Genomic DNA, 24835 nt, shown 5'->3' on the forward strand with positions numbered 1-24835 from the left:
TAGCATTAAATGCCTGCTGCAAGGACATTTCCAATGCGCTGACAGATATCCAGCTCATAGAGTGGACCAGGTATATATTTAAGGGCTGCTCACTTACTGTCTTAGCACTTACTCAGCGCTTGACTGCATGCTGACAGCATCCATGTCTTGCCTTGCCATGCCAGTTAGCCCAGTCACACAGTCAAACCTCTTGCCTTGCTTGTCATCAATCCTCAGTCATGGGAGGGAAGGGGGTCTTTATCTCCCTGTGTGCCACTGTGCAATATCAATCTCACACTTGCACCATGTACCAGCAACGTGCACAGCCAACACATTGCATGTACAGCAAGTGATGTCTCAAAGTCTTCAGGGAGTAGAGCTCTGGCACCTGTCCACCAGGGCATCTGAGCACAGTAAACCAAGGGCAAACTTCGATACCAGTCCAGGGGGCTAGACGAGGTCAGGGAGTCCGTGCCTCTGCAGTCTAGGGCACGGGTTATTCTGCAGCTCCATTGTGGCCAGTCAAGCATGATAGGACCAATATGAGTGGGATATCTGCAAGCATCAATTAGAGATGTGGGCACATCTCATTCTGGATCAGGTTGCTCAAGCAAACAGGCAAAAGACAGTCCATCAGGTCATCCAGAGGAATTAAGATTGGGGTCACTGCTGCAGAATGGGGTCTCGGGCAACTATGCATTGAGATTGGGGACTGCAGGCTGGGGATGACAATTGTCGGAGGGGAAGGGTGACTGTACTTGTAAGAAAGAGATATGGTGAAGCATGGATGGGAATGGGTAATGTGAACAGGTATTCGTCAATGGTCAGAAACACCCTGACTTTAAGGTGGCATGGTCACCTCATATGTCAGGGGCTGCTGGGGAAAAGATGGGGAGGTCTGGTCTCATGTAGGTAGCTCTGGTGGAAACCTGGGAGGTTGGATGCCTTTGAGGTTCATGGAAAGAGCTATCAGGAAGGGATCTGGATGTTCAGGGCCTCACTGGGGCATGAATTAGGAGAGACTGAAAATCACTGGCTATTGCATGAGACCAATGTTCTGGAAATCAAGAAGTTATAGTGGGAAGTAAATGGCTCTGACCACACTCATAGTGAGCAGGGTAAGTATCTCAACTGTGGGGTTAGGGCTGAAAGACCCACTGATGTGAGGCTCTTTAGAGGTAAGAACACAGACAGATGACAGACACGCACAAGACATTGGCCCTCAGTGTGGATTGTTAAACAAGTTTGGTTAGCTACAGCAAAAACCGTCTAACAATATGTTCAAGAAGAATATGAAGCTGAGTAAAGATGGAGGAGTAATGGTGTTAATCAAAGCTGGTATTTGTGCAAGAGATGAACTTGGTTCAGGAGATCAGGATGTTGAATTGATTTGAGTGGAGATGAAAAATATTATGAGAAATAAGTGATTAGTGGGAGTGGTCTACAGGCCCATAAACAGTAACCATAACGTTGGAAGATATATTTAGTACTTGTGATAAATGGGATGGTAATAAATGTGGATAACTTTAATTTACATATAAACTGCAAAAATTAGATTGGTCGCAGTGGCCTGGATAAAAAGTTTATAGAGAACTTCAAAGATAGTTCCTTAGAGTAGCATATGCTGGAACCAAGAAGAGAGCAGGTTATATTAGACTTGGTATTGTAGAATGTGACAAGATTAATTAATAACTGCAGAGCAAAGGAACGTTTATATTGCAGCACCCATGAAATGTTTGAATTTTACTTGATTGGGAGAAGATTGGTTTCTGAGACTACTGTTTTAAATCGAAATTAGGGAAGCCATATCAACTTGAGAGCTGAGCTAGTTGAAATGAATGGTAAAGTGGAGTCATACAATACTTGACTTTCAAGAAAGCCTTTAAAAGGTTCCGTATCAAAGGTTATTGCAGGAAATAAACACTCATGGTATAAGGGTAACATATTAGCATGGATAGAACATTGGCTGGCTGGCAGAAAACAAGGATTGCACATAAATACATCTTTGCCTGATTGGCAGGACTTGATGAATGGATCCCTTCGGGCATCTGTATTGGTGCCTCAACCTTTTACAATTTACATCAATGACTTTGATAAAGGGAGTGAAATTATGACAGCTAGAGTTTGATAGATGATGCTAAGATAGACAGGAAAGCTTGTTGAAAAGAAGGCATAAGTAGGTTGCAGATTGACAGAGATAATTTAAGTGAGTGACAAAAGTCTGGCAGAAGCAATATGATATTGGAAAATGTGATGCTGTTCACTTTTACAGGAAGAAATCAAAAATTGAAATGTTACTCAAATGGAGCATGACAGTGGAATTCTGAGGTACAGATGGATTTTGGTGTGCTCGTGTAGGAGTCACAAAACATTAGTATGCACATGTGGCACATAATCAAGAAAGCTAATTAAATCGTCTCCTTTATTAAGAGAAGAATTAAAAATAAAAGTAAAGATGTATTGCCTCTGTTACGTTGGGCATTGTTGGGAACACGTCTCAAATATTCTGTGAAGTATTGGTTTCTTTACTTCAAGAAATATAGAAAATGCTTTGGAGGCAGTTCAGAGGATGTTTACTAGATTGATATCTGGAATGAATGGGCTGTCTTACAGGTTCAACAGACTGTTCTGTTCCCATTGAATTTGGAAGAGTGAAGGGTGATTAAATGTGTAACACCTGAATGACCTTGACTAGGTGGATGTGGAAATTATGCTTCCTCTTGTAGATTAATCAGAACTAGGGATATTGTTTTAAAAATAAGTAGTGCTCTTTTAAGAAAGAGATGCCAAGAATTGTTTTTCTGTCAGTATTGTGTGATTTTGCAACTCTGTTGAAGCTGGGCCATTCAGTATTTAAGGCCAGGGTAAACGAGATTCCTGTTTGGCAAGAGAATCAAAGGTTATTGGAGGAAAATGGGAATAGTGAACTGAAAGCAAACGGGTCAGCCAAGATTTTATTGAATGGCAGAACAGATTCAAGAAACTGAATGGTTTACTTCTGCTCCTATTTTCCAAGCCCCCTGAGACAGCACTTTCCAAATCCACAAACATTACCATCTCGAAACACAAGAACATCAGATACATGGAAACGCAATCAACTGCAGTTCCCCTCCATGCTCTACATCATCCTGATTTGGAAATATATCACTGTTTCTTCACTGTTGCTGGGTCAAAGTCTTGGTGGGTTTACCTACAACAAATGGACTACCGTGATTCAAGAAGGCACTTCAGATCATCTTCTGAAGGACAACTCGGGATAGGTAATAAATATTGGCCAAACCTGTGATGTCCACATCCCATTAATGTATAATAAAATATTTTCTTATGTTTGTTTGAAAAAAATGACCAGAAAGCAAGGAACTGTTGGCCAAGTAACTTAACATTGGGAAATTGATAGAATCTATTGGCAAGGAAGAGTGAATATGTTACTGAGACAATCAGAATGTCAGCTCCAGAGTCAAATCCATTTTGTCAAAGGGAAATTATGTTTAACTTATTTCTAAAAGTTTTTGAGAATGTAAGAAAGAAACTTATGTTTTTGGGAGCAAGGTGGAGAAAGTGCAACCTCTGGATGTGTTGTATTTGTTTTTTGAAAAACATTTGACAAGGTGACACATCAAAGGTTTCCAAATAAGAGCTTATGGTGTAAAGCGTAACATACTAACATGGATTGAGGATTGATTCACTAACAGTAAGCACAAAGTGGAGATAAACTAGTTTCTTTCAGGTTGGAAAGCTGGATCTAGTGGAATCCATGCTTGGACCTTAGCTATTTTCAATCTAATTAATGACTTGGATATGTAGGTTGAATGTATGGTAGATAACTTTGCAGATAACACCATAATAGATAAGAAAGTGAACTGTCAAGTTGAGCTAGAGAGTCTGCAAAGGGATTTAGATAGGGTAAATGAGTGGGCAAATAATTTGCGGGTGAAGAATAATGTGGCACAATGTGAATTAGGCCACTTTGCAAGAAAGTATAGAAAAACAGTATCTTAGTTATGTGAAGAAAAATTACAGAATTTGGATGTTCAGAGGGATCTGGGATGCTGGTACATGGATCATAAAAAGTTAACACGCAGGTGTGGCAAGTGATTAGGAAAGAAAATTGAATATTATTGTTTATTGCAAGGGAATAAAATATAAGTATGGAGAAATCTTATTGCAGCTGTACAGGCCTTTAGTGAGATCACATTTGGAGTACTCTGCACAATTTTACCCTTCCTAACTGATAAAGGATATAATTGCACTAGAAGCAGTTTAGAGAAGGTTCATCAACTCATTCCTGGGATAACAGTTTTATCTTATGAAGAAAGATAAACACATTGAGTCTTTTGCTTTAGAGAAAAGAGAGGCAATCTTATTTGAAAAATATAAAAACCTAAGGGGAATTACCAGGATGTATTCTGAGATGATGTTTTTGCTTGCAAAAAAGACCAGAACTAGGGATATAGATTAAGAATAAGAAGTCATGCCTTTACAACAGAGGTAAGAATATTTCTTTCTTAGAGGATGGCTCGTCTGTGGAAACCAGAAACCAGTGGAAACTGATTCATTGAATTCATTTGAGCCTGAATTACATTTTTGATGAACAATCCAGCCCAGGATTATGAATGACAGACAAGAATGTGAAACTGGACTGATAACCAGATCAATCATGATCTTGTTGGACAATGGAGCAAGATTGAAGGACCATATGGCCAACCCCTGCCTCTAAATCCTGTGTTCCTATGTTGAATACACATACTAGAAATTCAACAAAAAAAGGCTGAACATAGAATTACTTACAGATTTGCTTAGAATAGGATTGACAAGCGGAAAAGTAGTTTGAGATGATCACATAACTCAGTAAAATGCCTTTCCATCTTTCTGACCTCAGTGGATATGCAACAGAATTGTCATGTTCTTTCTTTTCTTTTTATAGCAAATGACTGACCTTCTGCAAATTTACAGCACCTTTTGTTTCCGTTGTAAATTCAGATTGATGGGAACCATGGAAGTGTCACACCATTAAAAGATGAATAATGTAAGTGGTGAAGCCATATGTGACTGTGAGTTTTCCAGGCATTCATTTTTGGCACACTGTGTTTGAGGTGGACTGGGGGTGGGGAAAACAGTCTGTGAGAGAGAAAGAATCATGGAGAATCGTTGACAGAACACATAAATTGAGCATGGTTTGCAGTAGGAGCTGCATGACCTTTCCTCTTTTTATGCTTTCTTTGGTTTTAATCAGAAAATTGGCAGGAAATCTTTTTTCAAAGAATGGTTGGATTTGAAATGCCACTGCATCACAGCAATGTTTATTGGAAGTATAAAGGACAGATCTAAAAGAAAGGTTAATACCGGGTTCCCTAGAAGACAACCATAATTTAACTGTACATTAAAAAACAAAGATCGTGATGATAAGGATCAACTAAAGAATTATCCGACAATCTGAATTAGAGAGAAGCAAAATAGAAATAAATCAATTTAATGTTTTTACTTCAGATCAAAACATTTCAGCACTCAGTACTTTTGATGTGCAAAGAATATTAGTATGGGGGCAAAAATGAAATGCAATAACACTTCATGCTGAGCATAGTTTTTTGAACTGCAGTAGTTGATTAATAAGAAAGTTCAAACTGAGTGGTCAACTTGCCTCTCGGTTCTCATTACTATCTCTTGTTTTAATTTTAGCATTTTGTTTGTGATTCCAGTGTCTACCTGAATGAGACTGAAACCCTTATTAAATTATTCAAATTCAAATCTTATAATCCACCTTGGAAACAAATGCAGTTTAACACACCTCCGGGGTGGATCGTGCATAATGGACAGTCAATATAAATCAAATCCTTTAGCTAAAGGGATACTTCCCAAAAATATAAAGGTAAATTATTTTTACAAGGCGAAGAAAGCCCAGAATGCTTATCGAAGTTTCATTAGAACCATCTAGACAGCTGCTGCCAACAAACATGCCTCACTCCAGCCTTTCTTTATTGTCAACTGAACTCCCGCAAGGAGCTCATAGGCAATGTTATGAGGTCAGGTTTTCTACGTGGATTAGGTTTCCCACCAGAAGGATTAAACCATTGAACTGTTTATTCTGCATTCAGAATCAGTATTTAATATGTAACCAACACAATTTCATCTAGAATAAATCAGTTTCAAATTACACTCAGATTCAAATTTCTGGCATATATAACTTTCAAACAATGTTTATTTTGATTGAAATGCTGCACTTTCTGATTTTGGAATTTGAGATGTCAAATTTACTATAATTTTCCAGTTTTAAACAGGAAGAAACAAATGTTAATTATTTCAGTTTTCCACTTGGTAAGTTTGTGCTAATGAATTTCATTAGTCTTACTGGCACATTGCTCTCTAATCAGAACTTCCCTGCAATAATCTTTGTTTTGTTCCTCTCAAGTGGTTTAACAATCAATTAACTAGTTGAATAACAGCGAAAGATCTTAATCCAGTTCTGGAGAATAGATCACAGCAAGACGATGAGCATAGAGTCATAGAGTCAGAGAGATGTACAGCATGGAAATAGACCCTTTGGTCCAACCCGTCCATGCAGACCAGATATCCCAACCCAATCTAGTCCCACCTGCCAGCACCTGGCCCATATCCCTCCAAACCCTTGCTATTCATATACCCATCCAAATACCTCTTAAACGTTGCAGTTGTACCAACCTCCACCACTTCCTCTGGCAGCTCATTCCATACCCGTACCACCCTCTGTGTGAAAAGGTGGCCCCTTAGGTCACTTTTATATCTTTCCCCTCTCACCCTAAACCTATGCCCTCTAGTTCTGGACTCCCCGATCCCAGGGAAAAGACTTTGCCTATTTACCCTATCCATGCCCCTCATAAGTTTGTAAACCTCTATAAAGTCTCTCCTTAGCCTCTGATGCTACAGGGAAAACAGCCCCAGCCTGTTCAGCCTCTCCCTATTGCTCAAATCCTCAAATCCTGGCAACATGCTTGTAAATCTTTTCTGAACCCTTTCAAGTTTCACAACATCTTTCCGATAGGAAGGAGACCAGAATTGCATGCAATATTCCAACAGTGGCCTAGACAATGTCCTATACAGCTGCAACATGACCTCCCAACTCCTGTACTCAATACTCTGACCAATAAAGGAAAGCATACCAAATGCCTTCTTCACTATCCTATCTACCTGCGACTCCACTTTCATGGAGGTATGAACCTGCACTCCAAGGTCTCTTTGTTCAGCAACACTCCCTAGGACCTTATCATCAAGTGTATCAGTCCTGCTAAGATTTGCTTTCCCAAAATGCAGCACCTCGCATTTATCTGAATTAAACTCCATCTGCCAATTCTCAGCCCATTGGCCCACCTGGTCAAGATCCTGTTGTAACCCTCTTTGATGTCCTCTACATCTCCAATTTTGGAGATGTAACTGTACCTCTTATGCTCGCATCCAAATCATTTATGTAAATGACAAAAAGTAGAGGACACAGCACCGATCCTTCTGGCACTCCACTGGTCACAGGCCTCCAGTCTGGAAAACAACCCTCCACCACCACCCACTGTCTTCTACCTTTAAGACAATTCTGTATCCAAATGGCTAGTTCTCCCTGTATTCCATGAGATCCAACCTTGCTAACCAGTCTCCCATGGGGAACTTTGTCGAACACCTTACTGAAGTCCATATAGATCACATCTACCGCTCTGCCCTCATCAATCCTCTTTGTTACTGCTTCAAAAAACTCAATCAAGTTTGTGAGACATGAGGTACCACACACAAAGCCATGTTGATTATCCCTAATCAGTCCTTGCCTTTTCAAATACATGTACATCCTGTCCCTCAGGATTCCCTCCAACAACTTGCTCACCACCGAAGTCAGGCTCACAGGTCTATAGTTTCCTGGCTTGTCTTTACCACCCTTCTTAAACAGTGGCACCACGTTTACCAACCTCTAGTCTCTGGCACCTCACCTGTGACTATCGATGATACAAATATCTCAGCAAGAGGCCCAGCAATCACTTCTCTAGCTTCCCACAGAGTTCTCGGGTACACCTGATCAGGTCATGGAGATTTGTCCACCTTTACCCGTTTCAAGACATCCAGCATTTCCTCCTTTGTAATCTGGACATTTTTCAAGATGTCACCTTCAATTCCCTACAGTCTATATCTTCCATAGTAAATACTGATGCAAAATACTCATTTAGTATCTCCCCCATTTTCTGTGGTTCCACACAAAGGCCGCCTTGCTGATCTTTGAGGGGCCCTATTTTCTCCCTAGTTACCCTTTGTCCTTAATGCATTTATAAAAACCCTTTGGATTCTCCTTAATTCTATTTACCAAAGCTATCTCATGTCCCCTTTTTGCCCTTCTGATTTCCTTCTTAAGTATACTCCTACTGCCTTTATACTCTTCTAAGGATTCACTCGATCAATCCTGTTTTCAAGATTTTCTAAACCAGATTCCTAATCAATGCCATAAGATCCAAAATGGTTGCTCTTATCTACATATTTGGAGGGGAATATTATTAGAATCAGGAGACCTCTGACTCAAGGAGGTTACTCTTAAGAGGTTAGGGATGTCCATGTTGAACTGGGAGTTAGTTGGATGAAAGTTGAAGGGAAATGTTGGCTGGTAGCAAGAGGAAGACCCAAGCAATCTCAAACCCAACACAAATCTTTGAAACTACCCTCAGAACAATCGTTATTCTTTCATTGTCTGAAAAGTATCTGACTTGAAATTTTGGGAACAGAAGTCAAATGGATATAGAACTAAAGTTGAACAAAGGGGTTAAGTTTAAAGAATAAATTTCTGTGTGCTTATTGTACCTTTAGTATCGTTAACCTAACTGACTACTTAAGACAGAATGTGATATTTAGTGTTCATTTACTCTTATTCTTGCGTTATAATATCTTATTTCAAGTTGTGAACCCAAGATTCTAACACTGCACCTACTTGACATTGGCTATAGAACATACATGGCAATCTGGATGGGGCTATTGGATGGCATAGAGGAAACCAGAGATTGGGATGTGAGGAAATGAGAAAGGAAGTAGGGGTATGAGGGGGTTTGGGTGTGGGTGAGGGGTTGAGACGTGAGGTTTATGGGACATAGGAATGATCCTTGGAATTGGAGGCAGTCCCTGTACCAAAATGGGAATTCTAACCAACATGCAGCTCATAAATTGCAAATGGAACCTGACCATTGCTTGTAAAAGCAAAAATACTGAGTAAAGTTAGCACTGAACGGGGTATGCCAAAAGTTATGAAAGAGCCCAACATGAACTTTCTTAGTCTGAGAGGAAAATGTGCATTATTGTTTTCATTGTTTAACAATGTAGTAAAAATGTCAATATTTAATACAATTGCAAAAGAAGAATTGAAAGACATGTTTCGAAATATTTTAAGCACAATATATACAATACTCCATTCTGTGGAACAATGCCTTGTTGACACAGTCAAAAAATTGTTTTTAGAAGAGTAGATGCTTGAGCAAGAAACATTTCACAAGTTATCGGGAGTGTTCAAGAGAGTACAATCATACTAAATGACTCATTTGGAGTAAAATATTTCACAGACTTATGGGTTGATGTCATTTTTCTGTCTGTAATGTTTTGTAATTCTTTCCAGTTTGATGATTTATTTTGACGAGCAAAGTTTTATGATTTTCTGTTTCCTGTAAAGGAGAATGAATTGTACAGCTGAGTAATAAATCAGGAATTTAGACAACTTACTGCTCATCAGCGCTGTTAAAAAGTTCACTGTGTGCCCATCAGTAGAGTACTGATCCTGGCAGTGCAGTAAACTGTTTAAAAGCCAGAAGGTAGTTTGTGGAGTAGGTGCAGAGCTTGTGGCACCAGACAGTCTACTGTCACTGAAGCTAAAACTGAACCAGCAATTGAAAGTATGGTATTTTCCTCATGACTACTCCTGGTCCCTTGTGGGATTGTCAAAAATAGGCAAAACGGCAGAATTCCAGAGGTGAGGTGAGAGCGACTGTCCTTGACATGAAGACCACAATTGACCAAGTGTGACACCAGGGAACCTTAGCAAATCTAAAATCAATGGGAATCACTGCTGCTTGGACTCAAGCCTAAAAGAAAGGAAGATGGTCATGGTTGTTAAAGGTCAGCCATCTCAGCTTCAGGACATCTCTGCAGGAGTTCGTCAGGATGGATTCCAACCATCTGCAGCTGCTTCAACAACCACCTTCCCTACATCATAAGGTCAGAAGTGGGGTGGTTTGCTGATAATTGCAGGATGTTCATGACCATTTAACACTCCTCAGATACTGAACAAGCCCATGATCAAATCCAACATGACCTGAGCCTTGTCCACGTTTGTCTGACTAGTAGCAATTAATATTCATGATCACAAGTGGCAGGTAATGAGCATCTCCAACAAGAGAGAATCCTAACCATTGAATTTTAGTATTCAATGGTTTGAGGTGGTATTTTGGCTCGGATAGTGAATTGACTAACGGGCAGGAAACAGCAAGTGGGGATTGGGGTTCTCTTTCTTGTTGATGACCTGTGACTAGTGGGGTTGCACAGAGATCAGTGCAGGGACTGCAACTATTTACAATACAGATTAATGACTTGGGCGAAGGAAGCAAATGTACTGCAGCCAAGTATGCAGATGGCACAAAAATAGGTGGAAAGGCAGGTTGCAAGAGAGATACAAGCAGTTTACAGAGTGATGTATTGATAGGTTTAAGAAATGGGCAAAAAATTGGCACATGGAATATAATGTGAGAAAGTGCGAAGCTATTCATTTGGAAGGGAGAATAAAATAACAGAGTATTTTTTAAATGGAGAAGGGGCCACAAAGGAGCTTGGAGGCATTTGTTCATGAAATAGAAAGTTAGCACATAAGTGCAGGAGGTAATCAGGAAGGCCAACGGTATTTCGGCTCTTAATTCACATAGATTGGAATACACAATTAGGGAAGTCTGACTGCAACTGTACAAGATACACATCTGAAACAGTTTCAGTCTCCTTATTTACAGAAGGATATCATTTCATTGGAGGCAGTTCGGAAGAGGTTCACTAGGCTGATACCTATTGGGGGATTGTTTTATGAGCAAAGGCTAAATAGGTTGGGATTCTACTCACTGGAGTTTAAAAGAATGAGAGGTGATTTAATTGAGACATAAGGGACTTGATAGGTTAAATGTTGAGAAGATGTTTCCCCTAATGGGAGAGTCTAGGACCAGATGGCATAGTTTCAGAATGAAAGGGCACCAATTTAAGACTCAGATGAGGAAGAATTTCTTCTCAAAGAGTTCAGAATCTTTGGAACTCCTTGTCTCAGAGAACTGTGAAGGCAGAGTTCTTGTGTACAATTAAGGCTGAGATAGATAGATTTTGATCATTTGGGGGATCAAGAGTTATGGGGAAAAACACAGGGAAGTGGATATGAAGAACATCAAAGTATACCCAGGTGTGAGGTTCAGTGAGAATGTAATGGTTGAAACTTTTTCATTTAACACAGAAATGTTACTCTTGCTGCTCAGCTTCAGAAAGGTCCTCAAATCCAGTGCCAAGTTTCTGGTTAACAGGGTAGCAATGTTACCTGCTCTCCTGTAAGGATACTGTGCACCAAACTCCTCAAATCCCTCAAGCAAAGTCACTAGTGATGCCTCCACAAAATTTTCCAAACTTTACTGCCAGAATAGTTGCTCTGTCCTCTGTCAGGCCAACACCCTCTATATTTTGAGACATCACACTAACACAAGTTCTCTGCTCCGGTTTCCATTGTAACAACCAGTTACCAGGAAGACAGAGGAAATATGACAAGGATGCCCAAAAAGCCTGGCAAAAATCGTGACATTCCCACCAACTTGAAGAAATCTCTAGACCAAGATTGACTGAATGGATGATGAAGCATCCCTGAGTGCTAGTGGTTGATGGTATTTGGTAGTAGTTGGTGGCATTGGTGGCACTTGGTGGTGAGTCAGTGACGGTTGGTGATGTTTGGTCGTGGTTGGTGATGGTTGGTGAAGGGTGGAGATGGTTGGTGTCAGTTGGAAATGGATGATAATGGCTGATGGTGATTGATGATGAATGTGTTGATTGGTAATGATTGATAATGGTTGGTAATAGTTCGTGTCAATTGGTGATAATTGTTGGCATTATTTGTTATTTAGTGGTGGTTTGTGCTGCTTGATGATAGATGGTGTCTCTTGGTAATGGTTGGGATCAGTTGATGGTGGTTGGCGATGTCTGTTGATGGTTGGTAGCATCTCCTTCTTGAAAAGTACCATCCTGATAAAAGACATGAAAATCAAGATATGGCTGCATTCCACTGAGGTGGGTGGCTGAGAGGATGGAGTAGGTGTGACGCTAGACTTTGCAACCAGCATCAAAAACCCCACCCTATCTAAGGCTGAATCTGATTAATCTCTGAATTACTACAGACTGCAGTAATACCACTGGATCACTAGTTGGCAGTGCAGATGACAAAGGTTGCTTTGTACAGGGCACCTCAATGTTGAAGGAACACCTGCTTCCAGATGCAGCAACACGGTATTCTAGAGCTGAGAATGGGTCAGGAATAGGAGCAACTGTAACCTGGTGACCAAGTCAGGTCTTGAATGTCAATAAAATGCCCCTTAATCAAGCTTGGATCTGTGGTTGAGCTAATGATAATTCTAACTAGCGACCCCACATCAGTCCCAAAATCAAAAGAGAAAATGCTGGAAAATCTCAGCAGGTCTGGCAGCATCTGTAAGGAGAGAAAAGAGCTGACGTTTCAAGTCTAACTGACCCTTTGTCAAAGTTCAGGAGGCGAAGGGGCTGAGAGAAAGGATCGAGTCCTTAGTGGATGTAGGGTGAGAAGAGCTGTAGTCCAGATAGCTGTGGGAGTCAGTGGGCTTGTACTGGATATTAGTGGATAGACTATAGCCGGAAATAGAGACAGAAAGGTCAAGGAAAGGAAGGCAAGTGTCGGAGATGGACCAGGTGAAGGTGATGGAGGGATGAAATCTGGAAGCAAAGTTTATGAATTTTTTCCAGGTCAGGAGGAGAGCATGAAGCCACACCGAAATAGTCATCAATGTACCGATAAAGCATTGTGGGAGGGGACCCGGGTAGGCCTGGAACAAGAAATGTTCCACATACCCCATGAAAAGGTAGGCATAGCTAGGACCCATGTGGGTACCCAGTGCTACACCTTTGATTTGGAGAAAATGGGATGAGTTGAAGGAGAACTTGTTGAGAGAGAGAACAAATTCAGCCAAGCAGAGGAGAATGGTGGTGGATGGAGATTGTTTGAGCCATTTTTGAAAAAGAAGTGAAGAGCTTTCAAGCCGTCTTGGTGTGGGATGGAGGTGTAAAGAGATTGCACATGCATGGTGAATAGAAGGTGGTTAGGGCCTGCGAATTGAAAGCTGTCAATGTGTCACAGGTCATCAGAGGAATCTCGGATGTAGGTGGGGAGGGAGTAAACCAGAGGAATAAGGATGGAGTCGAGGTAGGAGGAAATAAGTTCAGTGGGGCAGGAACATGCTGACACAATGGGCCTGCCGGGACAGTCCTTCTTGTGGATTTTGGGGAGTAGGTAGAAATGGGCTGTCAGGTGTTGGGAGACAATGAGGTTGGAAGCTGTGGGGGGGAGGCATCTGGAGGAAATGAGGTCAGTCACGGTGTTGGAGACAATGGCTTGATGCTCAGTGGTGTGGTCATGCTCCAGGGGGAGGTAGGATGAGGAATCTGAGAGTTGGCGCTTAGCCTCTGCGAGGTAGAGGTCAGTACGCCAGATGACAACAGCACCTCCTTTGACAGCAGGTTTGATGACAAGGTTGGTGTTGGACCTAAGGGAGTGAAGAGCGGAAAGTTCGGATGGAGAGAGGTTGGAATGGGTAAAAGGGGCAGAGAAATTAAAGCGGCCAATGTCCTGTCGACAATTGTCAATGAAAAGATCAAGGGCAGGAAATTGTCCTGGCGGGGGTGTCCAATTAGAGGTGGAATGTTGGAGGGCTGTGAAAGGATCTGTGGAGCGGGGGGAGGACTTTTGCCCAAAGAAGTGAGCACGAAGGCGTAGGCGATGGAAGAAGAGCTCAGCGTCATGTCGAGCCCGGAATTCATTGAGGTGGGGACGTAAGGGTACAAAGTTGAGTCCTTTGCTGAGAACAGCACGCTCAGCCTCAGAGAAGGGAAGGTCAGAGGGTATGGTGAACACATGGTTCCCAAAATCACTGGTTCTGAGGAAGGGTCATCGGACCTGAGATGTTAACTTTGACTTCTCTTCACAGATGCTGCCAAATGTGCTGACCTTTTCCAGCAACTTTTGTTTTGTTTCAGCCACAAACTCAACTGGGCTGGGAGAGTAGAGCAATGTCCAGAAGTTGGGGATGGTGACCTGGGGGAGGACAGAATCTCAACTTCAGACTTGATCAGACAGATATAGAAGAGAAGGTGGGTGGCTTGGTGCTCCTGGATGAAGACCCCCCACATCCTCCCTGGTGAACTCAAGGAATATTTGAAAGAGATACTTGTCCACTGAGGTAAAATCTGGTCTGTACTAGACCAAGGGAAATCCTGTCCACTTCTCTTTTCATCAATCTGGTGGCTAAAATCAACTCCAGGACTGGGCATGAACATGAAGAGGTGATGCCAATAATTTTGCTGTGGCATTGGCAGAGAGTTCAGCCCTGCTCTCCCAACTCCCATTCTCCGCAGGAGACTCACAACACCTTTGCCTTGAAGATCTCAGTAACCAGCCTCACCATCTGTAGTAGCACTGAGGCGTGGCATAGATTTTGTAATTTCTCATTCCGAAATGAAGGGTGACCTGCATTGTGCCACTTGCAAGAAACCTATCCAGTACTGGGAGATAATACCATGTGGCTTGTGATATGGTAAGGAAGAGTGCACATGCGTCAGGTGGTCTCAAACTCCAGTGGGGTGGCTGTCTTGTTAACCCTAATTTTTTGAAGCCTGAGATCTTCCAGGTCAAGAAGTATTTGCCAGGTCATTTTCTCCAACATATAATTTGATATGGAAGTATGGTGCTTCCATTTGTGAATGTTTATTCGTTGAAGGTAGGAGCAGAGCAAATGAGTTCCTTTGAAGAAATTTCTGTTCTTTCCAGCTCCATTTATGAGGTCAAGGGTAATTTCCACTGCAGAGCAGGGGGAGATGCTTTACTTGTAATCTCAAGAAGGGGGAGTGCAGTGGGACCTCATTCAGCTCAGCATTGATTGTCAAGTTGAGGGATTTGATCATGTTCTTTGACCTGTTGGACAACTGGTGAAATTTCTATCTCATTTTGAAAGGCCTAAAGGTTTACAGCCTCTACCATTGGGGAGAAGGTACAGAAGCCTGAACACACGCACCAGCCGGTTTTGAAACAGTTTCTACCCTACTGTTGTTCAAATACTGAATGGGCTCACAAACTCTTAACATTCACCTGTTTCTGTATTTTTGTTTTTGCTGTTGTTTACCTATTATTTACTATCTATGCGACTTAACATGTGATCTACCTGTATTGCTCACAAGACAAAGATTTTCACTGTGCCTCAGTACACGTGACAATAAATTCAATTCAATTCAATTCAGTGCCTGCGGGATCGGCTGTCTTGATATTTTGAAAGTGTAGCTTTCTTGTATTCTGATGGCTCATGATCTTCCTCACGTTCTGGTGTGGGTGCAGTTTGTTCTGCTCTGTGCTCAGGTGGGGTCAAGGTGTCAGTCTGCTGCTGGAACAGGAGCAGTTCCTGGACTCATTCTGTCACTCTTGGGGCTGGTTCGAGAAGGAACCTGTGATGTTTCTGCCTGAGCAGCTGATTGCTGATATGTTGTAGTGTCAGCTGGTCACTTTGGATCCACTTCTAGAGTTTGTTGCAAACACACAAAGAAAACTCAAGAAACTTTCTGAGAAATAAAGAAACATTTGGTCACTGCTGAGATACTTAGGAAGGCATGTCAGCTGCTGGTGTGGCTCTACACACTGTTTGTGCCTTTCCCTTCAGGTCCTGTGGCAATACCTTTACACCAAGCCTCCATTCATGCTGTTTCTGTTAAGGCAGTGGTCGAGCTACTTCAAGGAATTTGTTGTTTCTCAGAATTAAAAAAAACAAAGGATTGGAGAAACTCAGCAGGTCTGTCAGAACCTGTGCAGAGAAAATAGAGTTAACATTTCAATATGACTCTTCATCAGAACTCTGCAGTATTTTGATTTATACTGTCTGTCTTTTACCAAGAGCTGATCAAGACTTAGCTGCCTTGTACAGAAGCTCTTTTCCCCTCTAGGATTGTTGGTAAGAATTGTCCCAAAAGGTGTAAGGGGATAGTGTGGAAGTCATGCAGGGTTAGTGGTTTGGGAGGGTTGAGGACAATTTGTGCAAATGAGGGAGAGTGTTGCACACAACAGAGGGATGATAGAGCATAAACAGGGGAAGCACATTCACAGGAATGAGTGTGAGGTAGCATAGAACAGAGTGTGCTATTTAGCCTGGTGGGGCCAAGAAGGTTATTGACCTTTCCTGCATCACAGAACAGTTCTTCCGCACCCTGGAACTATCAATGTAGCAATCTCCATCCAGGTTGGTATGGGATGGTAGCATGACTTCCTCTTTTGGTCTGTAGGTAGAAGACTCTTCTCTTCTCAATCACCCCATCCACAAGGATCTCAATAAAGTGTGGTGCCAGCCTCCCCTTGTCTGATATCTTACCTGACACCTTCCCTGACCAAGCAGGATAGCTGCCAAATGCAGTGTTCCTGCGGGTTCACAGCAAGATTGGAAAGATAGCGCGGATACAAGGGGAGCTAATATTAGGCCCGATATCCGGTGAGGAATGAGTTATCCCCAGAACAGTCTGTGATAAGATGAGGTGGAAATTGGACATGATACCTACCATAGGGTGGAAAAGCTAATTAATGGGGTGAGATACAGCAAGAAATCTTGCTTAGCCATCTGGCAAAAATCACTTCACCAAACTCAACACAACTTTCATTTAACTGAAAAAAAGGTAAGATTCAGCTAAATGATGAGCTGAATGTCCTCCTACTGCTCCTACCTCTATGATCTTATATGACTATGTTATCGAATCGAAAATTAAAAGCATGATCACATTTATAACATTGAGTTTAATTATTTTGCCTACTGGAACATTATTATTATTGTTCTGATTATATCACATTTTAAATTGGATTTTTTTTTATCATTGCAGAATCTTGACACTGTCTCTACTTTAAAAATGTGTTTGCTTTTCAAGATTTCAAACTGTCATTTAAATTCTGTTTTAAGGCAGATATTTTATCATGCATGTTGCTTATTTAAGCATTTTAATTATCAGTTCAATTGTTAAAAAAAAACTGATGCATACACCTACACAATTCATTGCCATCAATTCATGCGACTATCTGCTCCTTCAATTAAAACTTGAACAACATCCCTTGTATGTATGTCACTGAACATGCCATTCTAATGTCTCTGAATGAAATGACTCCTACATGAGGTTCACAAATATAATGTGAGTGTTGTCATTTCAGAGAGGCTAGCAAATAAAAGATCTTTCCATCAGGTAAATGTGCAGTTCAGGAAACTAAACAATTCGTGTCAAAAGATTTTTAGAATCCAATAAATGGATAATTAAAGTCCCATTAATTTCAAGGTTTAGTAATTTAGAAGTATTTGAAACAGAGCTTTAGTACCAGCTATAGACTCCAGATCTTTCGTAATGTTTTTCTTTATCTCTTACTAAATTATGGATGGAATGTTGTAAAGATGGCATGACTCCAGCTATTGAGAATACATCATAGTTTTCTAACACTAAGCAGGGAATCCTTCTTCCAAAGTCAGCACCTGCAGTTCCCATTGATTGCTGTATTTCAACTTGCTTCAATTGGAATTTAAACCAGGCATTGAGTTGACATAAATCAAAAGACCAAAGGGATGTTTTCCTGGGACTGCCAAGCAACACAGCATGTACTGGAAATTTGGCCAAATCCTTTTCGGGTACATGTTCCACGTTGCCCAGATTTTTGATATTCCATGTGTCTGAACAATATATGGTTTATTTTTAATGTACATTTAATTCGAGGATCAGGTATTCTGCTACCTCATGATACCAAAAAAGATTTGCTGTCTGCAAATTTTCCAATTTTCCTGATTATATTGAATTGCTATCACCATGTCAAATATTCATCAGATCAATCCGCTCTTCCCCTCATTTCTAACTAAACCCCTGAAACATTGTTCCACATTAAGCTTCAGGTTAATATGCAAACACTAAGGGCACATCAAGGAGACAGAAAGTTATCTGGACACTTCAACCAGGGATACTCACACTCATCACGATAGAGTCTTCTGACTTAGTCAGTGACTTTGCTTAAAAAGGTGTGGCTGCTAATGAGGCAGGTAAGGGAGCCCAGTGAGCTGGAGTCTTGGCCTTTGCAATTGTCCAACAGGTTTGAGAGGTTTTTATCAGCTTGATTAGATGAGAATGAGGGCTTCAAACTGGATGAAATGATTGATCATGGTACAGAAAACTATTGGAGGGGGCAAAAAGAATGTAGTGGTAACAAGTGACACTATAGTGAGGGATTGATGCTGTTCTGGGCAACAAAGTGCATGAGTCCAAACAATCTGGTTTCCTCTCACAGTTCAGGATGACTGGCCATGCTAAATTGCCCATAGTATCCAGGGATGCATAATCAAGGTGGCTTAGCCATGGGAAATGCTGGGTTATAGGGATAGGGTAGTTGGTTAGTCTGAGTGGGGTGCTCTTTGGAGGATCGGTAGGGGCTCAATTGGCCAAATGGCCTGCTTCCACACTTTGGGGATTCTATAATTAGAATTATCTGCTATCTGCTCAGGACCAGTGTTCAGGATATTCACTATGGGGTGGAGAAATTTCAGTGAATGGGGGGAAGGATCCAATCACCATGGTCCATAATGGTACCAGTGAAACAAAGAACAACAGAATTGCTCGAGGTTCGCTGGCAGTTTTTGTTTCAGTTTGTTTCAGAACTCCAGCATCCTCAGTTTTTTGTTTTATTTTGATACCAATGGCATAGTCAGAATTTGGAAAGAGTTTCTGCTGAGGAATGATGAGTCACTAGGCATGAAATTAAAAAGCAGTACCTAAACTATAGTAATTTTTGGATTACTACTTGAGCCATAGGGTAAATTAACATAAGATGAATAAGATTAGAAAAATGGATGCAACACTAGAGGATAGTGTGGCAGAAGTGTGTTCCAGTTCACAAGGCACTGGCATCAATATTGTGGCAAGTATAAACAAATCTTTGGCATTGTCTGTATCTGAACCGTGCTGAGACTGATGTTCCACAAGCTACGCAACTAGAGAAGTAGAGAGGGCTTTAAACTAAACAATGACATGTGAGGGATCAAGTAGATCTAACGAATCAAGGGTGCAGTTGAGCAGGGGAACAAAATCATAATATGGGAAAGGTAAGTCAGAGAATGGTAGCGGGGAATAGAGAGTAAAGTAAAGGATGCACCAACAGTTAAGATTAGATATTAAGAAAAAAGACAAAACTAAATCAGTGTTAATTAATTAATGTGTGCGTTAATTAATGAACTTATGTAAAATCACCTGGAAGTAGAGTGACCACAATATGGGTTAAATTTTAAATCCAGTTTAGTAAAGAGAAGAATGAGTCTAAGACATGTGTTTTAAATTTAATTAATGACATTTGGGCATGAAAGTTGAGCTAGCTTAAAGGAGTAGTGAAATAGTGGCAGACATTTAAGAGGACATTTCAGACTACTTTACGATGGACCATTATCTAAACAAGTTAAGGAAAGCATATAACTTAAGATGAAAGCATACAATTGAACAAACATAAGCAGCAAGTCAGATGATTGATTGGAATGTAAAGAATGAAAAAGAATGGCTAAAAGGTCAATCAGGAAGAGGAAAGTAGAGTATGAGAGGAAGCTAGCTAGAAATGTAAAAATAAATTTATGAGTTTCTACAGCTACTTAAAAAGGATAAAAAGAGTAAGCAAAGTAAGTATTGATCCTCTTAAAACTGAGAATGGGGGAAAAATAGTAAATGAGGAAATGAAAGATAAAATGATGAATATTTGATTTATCTTTTCATTGTAGAGAATACAAAAAAACACCAAAGTGATAATTGTTAAACCTGAAGGTGGAAGTGAGAGAGAATCTTGTGAAATCACAATCACCAGGAAGGGATACTGAGCAAACTGATGGAGCTGCAGGTTGACAAGTCCCTGGGATGTAGGTCTAAGGACTTAACTGTTGCCAGTGAGGTAATGTATGTGTTGGTGTTAAGTTTCCAAACTTCTTTAGAGTCCAGAAAGGTTCCATCAGATTGAAAGCAGCCAATGTGATCCTCCTATCCATGATTGAGAAAGTTGATGTTTGTTGTAGGGAATGTGTTCAAATCAATCATTAAGGAGATTATAGTTGTGTACTCATGAACAGAGGAATATACAAACAAGGAGTAAGACTGGTCCAGTCAGCTCTGTGAGCTTGCTCTGCCATTCAATAGGATTATGGCTGATCCAAGTTTAACCTCAATTCCACTTTCCTGCGTACCCCTGTCTGATATAAATTGGTTTAGCGAATGGTAAAAATTTGGCAGAGTGGGTACAGAGTGGGAAAGTCACTTTGAAAAATATAAAGTGAAAGGAAGGAGTCAGCATAATTTCATGGAAGAGAAATCATGTTTAAAGAAGAGAGAGACATATTAGCATGGATAAAAGATAGACTGGTTGTCAGAAAACAAAGAATTTGCCTAAATGCATCTTTCTCTAATTGGTGAGATATGTTGAACGGGGTCTCATCTGTGAATTTGCAGAGCCTCAATATTTTATAATCTCCATCAATGACCCAGATGAGAGGAGTGAAGCTAGGGAAGCTAAACGTCTAACTCACACAAAAGTAGATAGGAAAGTATACTTTGAAGAGGCCATGAGGTTATTCACTGATAGGGATAGACTAAATGAATGGTAAAAAGAAATGTCAGATTAAATATAAAATGGGAAACTCACTTTGGTAGCAAGAACAAAAAAAAAACAAGATTATACTGAAATCAAGAATAACTCCAGTATTCTGTAGTACAGAGGGATCTTGGTGTTCTGGTGCATATGTCGCAAAATGTTGGTATGAAGGTACCCCAAGTTATTAAGAAGGCTAATAGAATGCTTTCTGCTTTACAAGAGGAATTGAACATAAGGATATTACTCTTCAGTTATATCAGTTATTGATGAGACCACATCTTGAACAGTGTGTGCAGCTTTGGCATCCTTATTTAAGGAAGGACATAAAGATGTTGGAGGCAGTTCAAAGGAGGTTTACAGACTGATACTCAGAAATAGTGGGTTGCATTATGAGAAAAATGTTTGACAGACAGGGTTTGCTTTCACAGGAGTTTAAAAGAGTGAGGGGTGGAATAACTCCACAGAGGCCTGTATCCCATCCCCAGTCACCCTTTATTTACATGTGCATTATAATTGGTACTTGTTTGGTTTTGTCAGATTCGAGAAGTGTGGTGCAGGAAAAGCACAGCAGATCAGGCAGCATCCAAGGAACAGGGGAATCGATGTTTCAGTCACAAACCCTTCATCAGGAATTTGGGGGGAATGTGGGCCAACAGATAAATAAAAGTTTGGGGCTGGAGGGAAGGTAGGTGGGAAAGTAGATGCAGGAGCGGGATGATTGCAATAGGTCAGTGGAGAGGGTGGAGTGGATAGGTAGGAAGGAAGATGGACAGGTAGGACAGGTCAAGAGGATGGTGCCGAGTTGAAGGGTTGGATCTGGGATGAGGTGGGGTGAGGGGAGATTTGGAAACTAGTGAAGTTGATGTGGATGCCGTGTCGTTGAAGGGTCCCAAGCCAGAAGATGAGGGGTTGTTCCTCCAGTTGTTGGGAAGCTTGGATTTGGTGGTGGAGTAGGCCTGGGATTTGCATGTCCTTGGGGGAATGGGAGGGGGAGTTGAAGTGGTCAGCCAGAGGTTGGTGGGGTTGTTTGGTGCATGTGTCGCAGAGACATTCCCTAAAACACTGCATGAGTTGACGTTCTGTCTCCCTGATGTACAGGAGACCACACCAAGAACAACAGACACATGCACCAGGTGGGTGGATATGCAGAAAAATCTCTGCCGGATGTGAAGAGATCCTTTGGGGCTTTGGACAGAGGTGAGGGGGGCGATGGGGGCACAGGTTTTATAGATATGGTGGAGGCAGAGGAATTGGGCATAAGGGAAAGCATTTTTATGGAGAGAGCATGGGGGGGAGGTGGGAGGAGGTGTAGTCCAGGTAGCTGTAGCAGTTGGTCACTTTGAAATAGATGTCCATGTTGTGTCGGTCACCGGAGATGGAGATGGAGAAGTCCAGGAAGTGGGGTGGAATGTCCAAGATCATCCAGGTGGACTTCAGACCAGGGTGGAAGGTGTTAGTGAAGTTGAACTGTTCAACCTCCTTGTGGGAGCACATTTCTCCACCTCCACAGTGGGTGCTCCCAGAACGAGCAATTCCACTCAACAGCATCCCACATGGCCTCCTATTTCGAGGACTGTAATTTCCCCTTCCACATGATCAACAGTGCCCTTTAGCACATCTCCTCCACTTCTTGCACCTCCACCCTTGAACCCCACCTCTCCAGCTGCAACAAGGATAGAACCCCCCAGTCCTCACCTGACACCCCACTAATATTCAGATACTGTGCAATATCCTCTGCCATTTCCACTACCTACAATCAGACCCCACCAGCAGAGACATAGTTCCCTCCCCATCCCTATCTTCATTCTGCAGGGACCATTCCCTCCGGACTCCCTTGTTAGGTCCACGCCCTCTACCAACCCACCCTCTGCACCAGGTACCTTTCCTTGCTGCTATAAGAGGTGTAAAACTTGTACCCACACCTCCCCGCTCACCTTCAACGAAGGCCACAAAGGATTTTTTCACATCTGGCGGAGATTTTCCCGCACATCCACCCACCTCATCTACTGTATCCATTGCTCTCGATGTGGTCTCCTCTACATCAGGGAGACAGAACGCCAACCCGTGGAGCATTTCAGGGAGCATCTCTGGGACACGCACACACCCAGCAATCCCACTGCCCTGTTGTCAACCACTTCAACTCCCCGTCCCACTCTACCAAGGATATGCAAGTCCTGGGCCACCTCCACCACCAAATCCAGGCCACCTGACGACTTGAGGAAAAATGGCTCATCTTCTGCCATGGGACCCTTCAACCACATGGTATCAACATCAACCACTGGTTTCCAAGTCTCCCCAACCCCCACTTCATCCCAGATCCAACTCGACACCATCCTCTTGACCTTTCCTACCCTAAGTTCCTTTCCCTATCTGCTCCACCCTCCACCCCCCCCTCCCCCGCATCTACATATTGTCTGCCCAGCCCCTACAGCCCTGCTATCATACCCTTATTTATCTCCCAACCCCCTTCCCCTCCCCCCACCCCACATTCCTGATGAAGGGCTGATGCCTGCAAAATCAACTCTCCTGCTTCTTGGATACTGCCTGACCTGCTGTACTTTTCCAGTGCCACACTTTTCAATTCTGACTCTCCAGCATCTGTAGTCCTCATTTTCTCTCAGTGGCTTCCTCAGAGCCAGCTCTCAGAGTGATCAGAACATGTGACACTCCTGTTTTTATCTGTCAGATTGGACCAGTGAGGGCTACCTGGCTAATCGCATTCCAATCACTTCAAGAGGAGATTTAGTTAAGATCGTGAATGATCTTTACAAGGTAGACAAGGAAATGATGCCTCCTCTTTGTGGGTGAGCCAAGATTGTTTTAAAACTGAAAATTGTCTTTTTCACAACAAATATGAGGAGAATTGTTTTCTCAGAGAGTAGTGTGACTTTGGAACCATCTTCCCCAAAAGTGATGGAGTCAGTGCAATTGAATATTTTTAATACAGAGCTGGGTAAATTCTTGTTAAATAACAGAACCAAAGGTAATTGGGGATATATGGGAAGGTGGACTTCAATTCAGCTGTGATCATGTTGAATGGCAGACAAGATTTGATGGGCCAAATGCCCTCCTTCTGTGTTAATTTGTACACATGCATGTTCATTCCCACTACATTGAAATCAAGAGTCACTGCAGTCAGTAAAGCTTTCTAACCGGATCTCAAATATAAAACTTCTCACCTTTCTCCACCTACTTCTTTCTTCTGCTATTGTCAGGCCTTTTGAATTTAGCCCGAGCTTACTAATACATTCTAATTTACTTTGGCTTTTTTTATGAGTCAACAACCTGGAGTTATGGATATTGAGAGTTGGGACAGTTTCCATGGTTGAGTCAGAGGCTAGGGAATCTGTGGTGTACGACACATGCCTAATGTAATATATCTTGATTATCATTCATGAAGCACAAGTCAGGAGTGTGTTAGAGAAGCCTCTTCTTGCTGAGGTAGGATTCAAAATACTGGAGAAACTCAGCTCAAAGCAGCCAAACTGAGTGACAGCTCATCCACTCTGTCCACTGTTGTTGGATCATTGTTGAACTGCAGAACTTGTCTAAGCTTCTTTAATATAACCTCCCAAACCAGTGACCTCCAGAACCTAAAAGTAACTAATTGTGCCATTGTGGGAGCCTCTTGACACTACGGTGTCCCTGTATAATTGACATGATTTTGCAAGCTGTGTTAAAGTCCTGGAATCAATGGCTCTGGAGCGCATGCATAGTTAGTTTGGTTAACTAGACAGCTAGCATCCGGATTAAATTAATGCTGACAGCAAGAGGTTCAAAATCCATGTGGGCTGAAGTAAACTCAGTGTTTCTTCCACATTCCATCTGTACTAAAATAAATAAATTGCACTTTGTTATGATTTGGTAAAGAATTGGCAGGGACCTGCCAATAGGCAGAGAACTGATGAACAGTCTCTCTGTGCTGGGGAATGCTGACACCTTGAT

The sequence above is a fragment of the Chiloscyllium punctatum genome, chromosome 2 (assembly GCF_047496795.1).
Source record: "Chiloscyllium punctatum isolate Juve2018m chromosome 2, sChiPun1.3, whole genome shotgun sequence".
Lineage (NCBI taxonomy): Eukaryota > Metazoa > Chordata > Chondrichthyes > Orectolobiformes > Hemiscylliidae > Chiloscyllium > Chiloscyllium punctatum.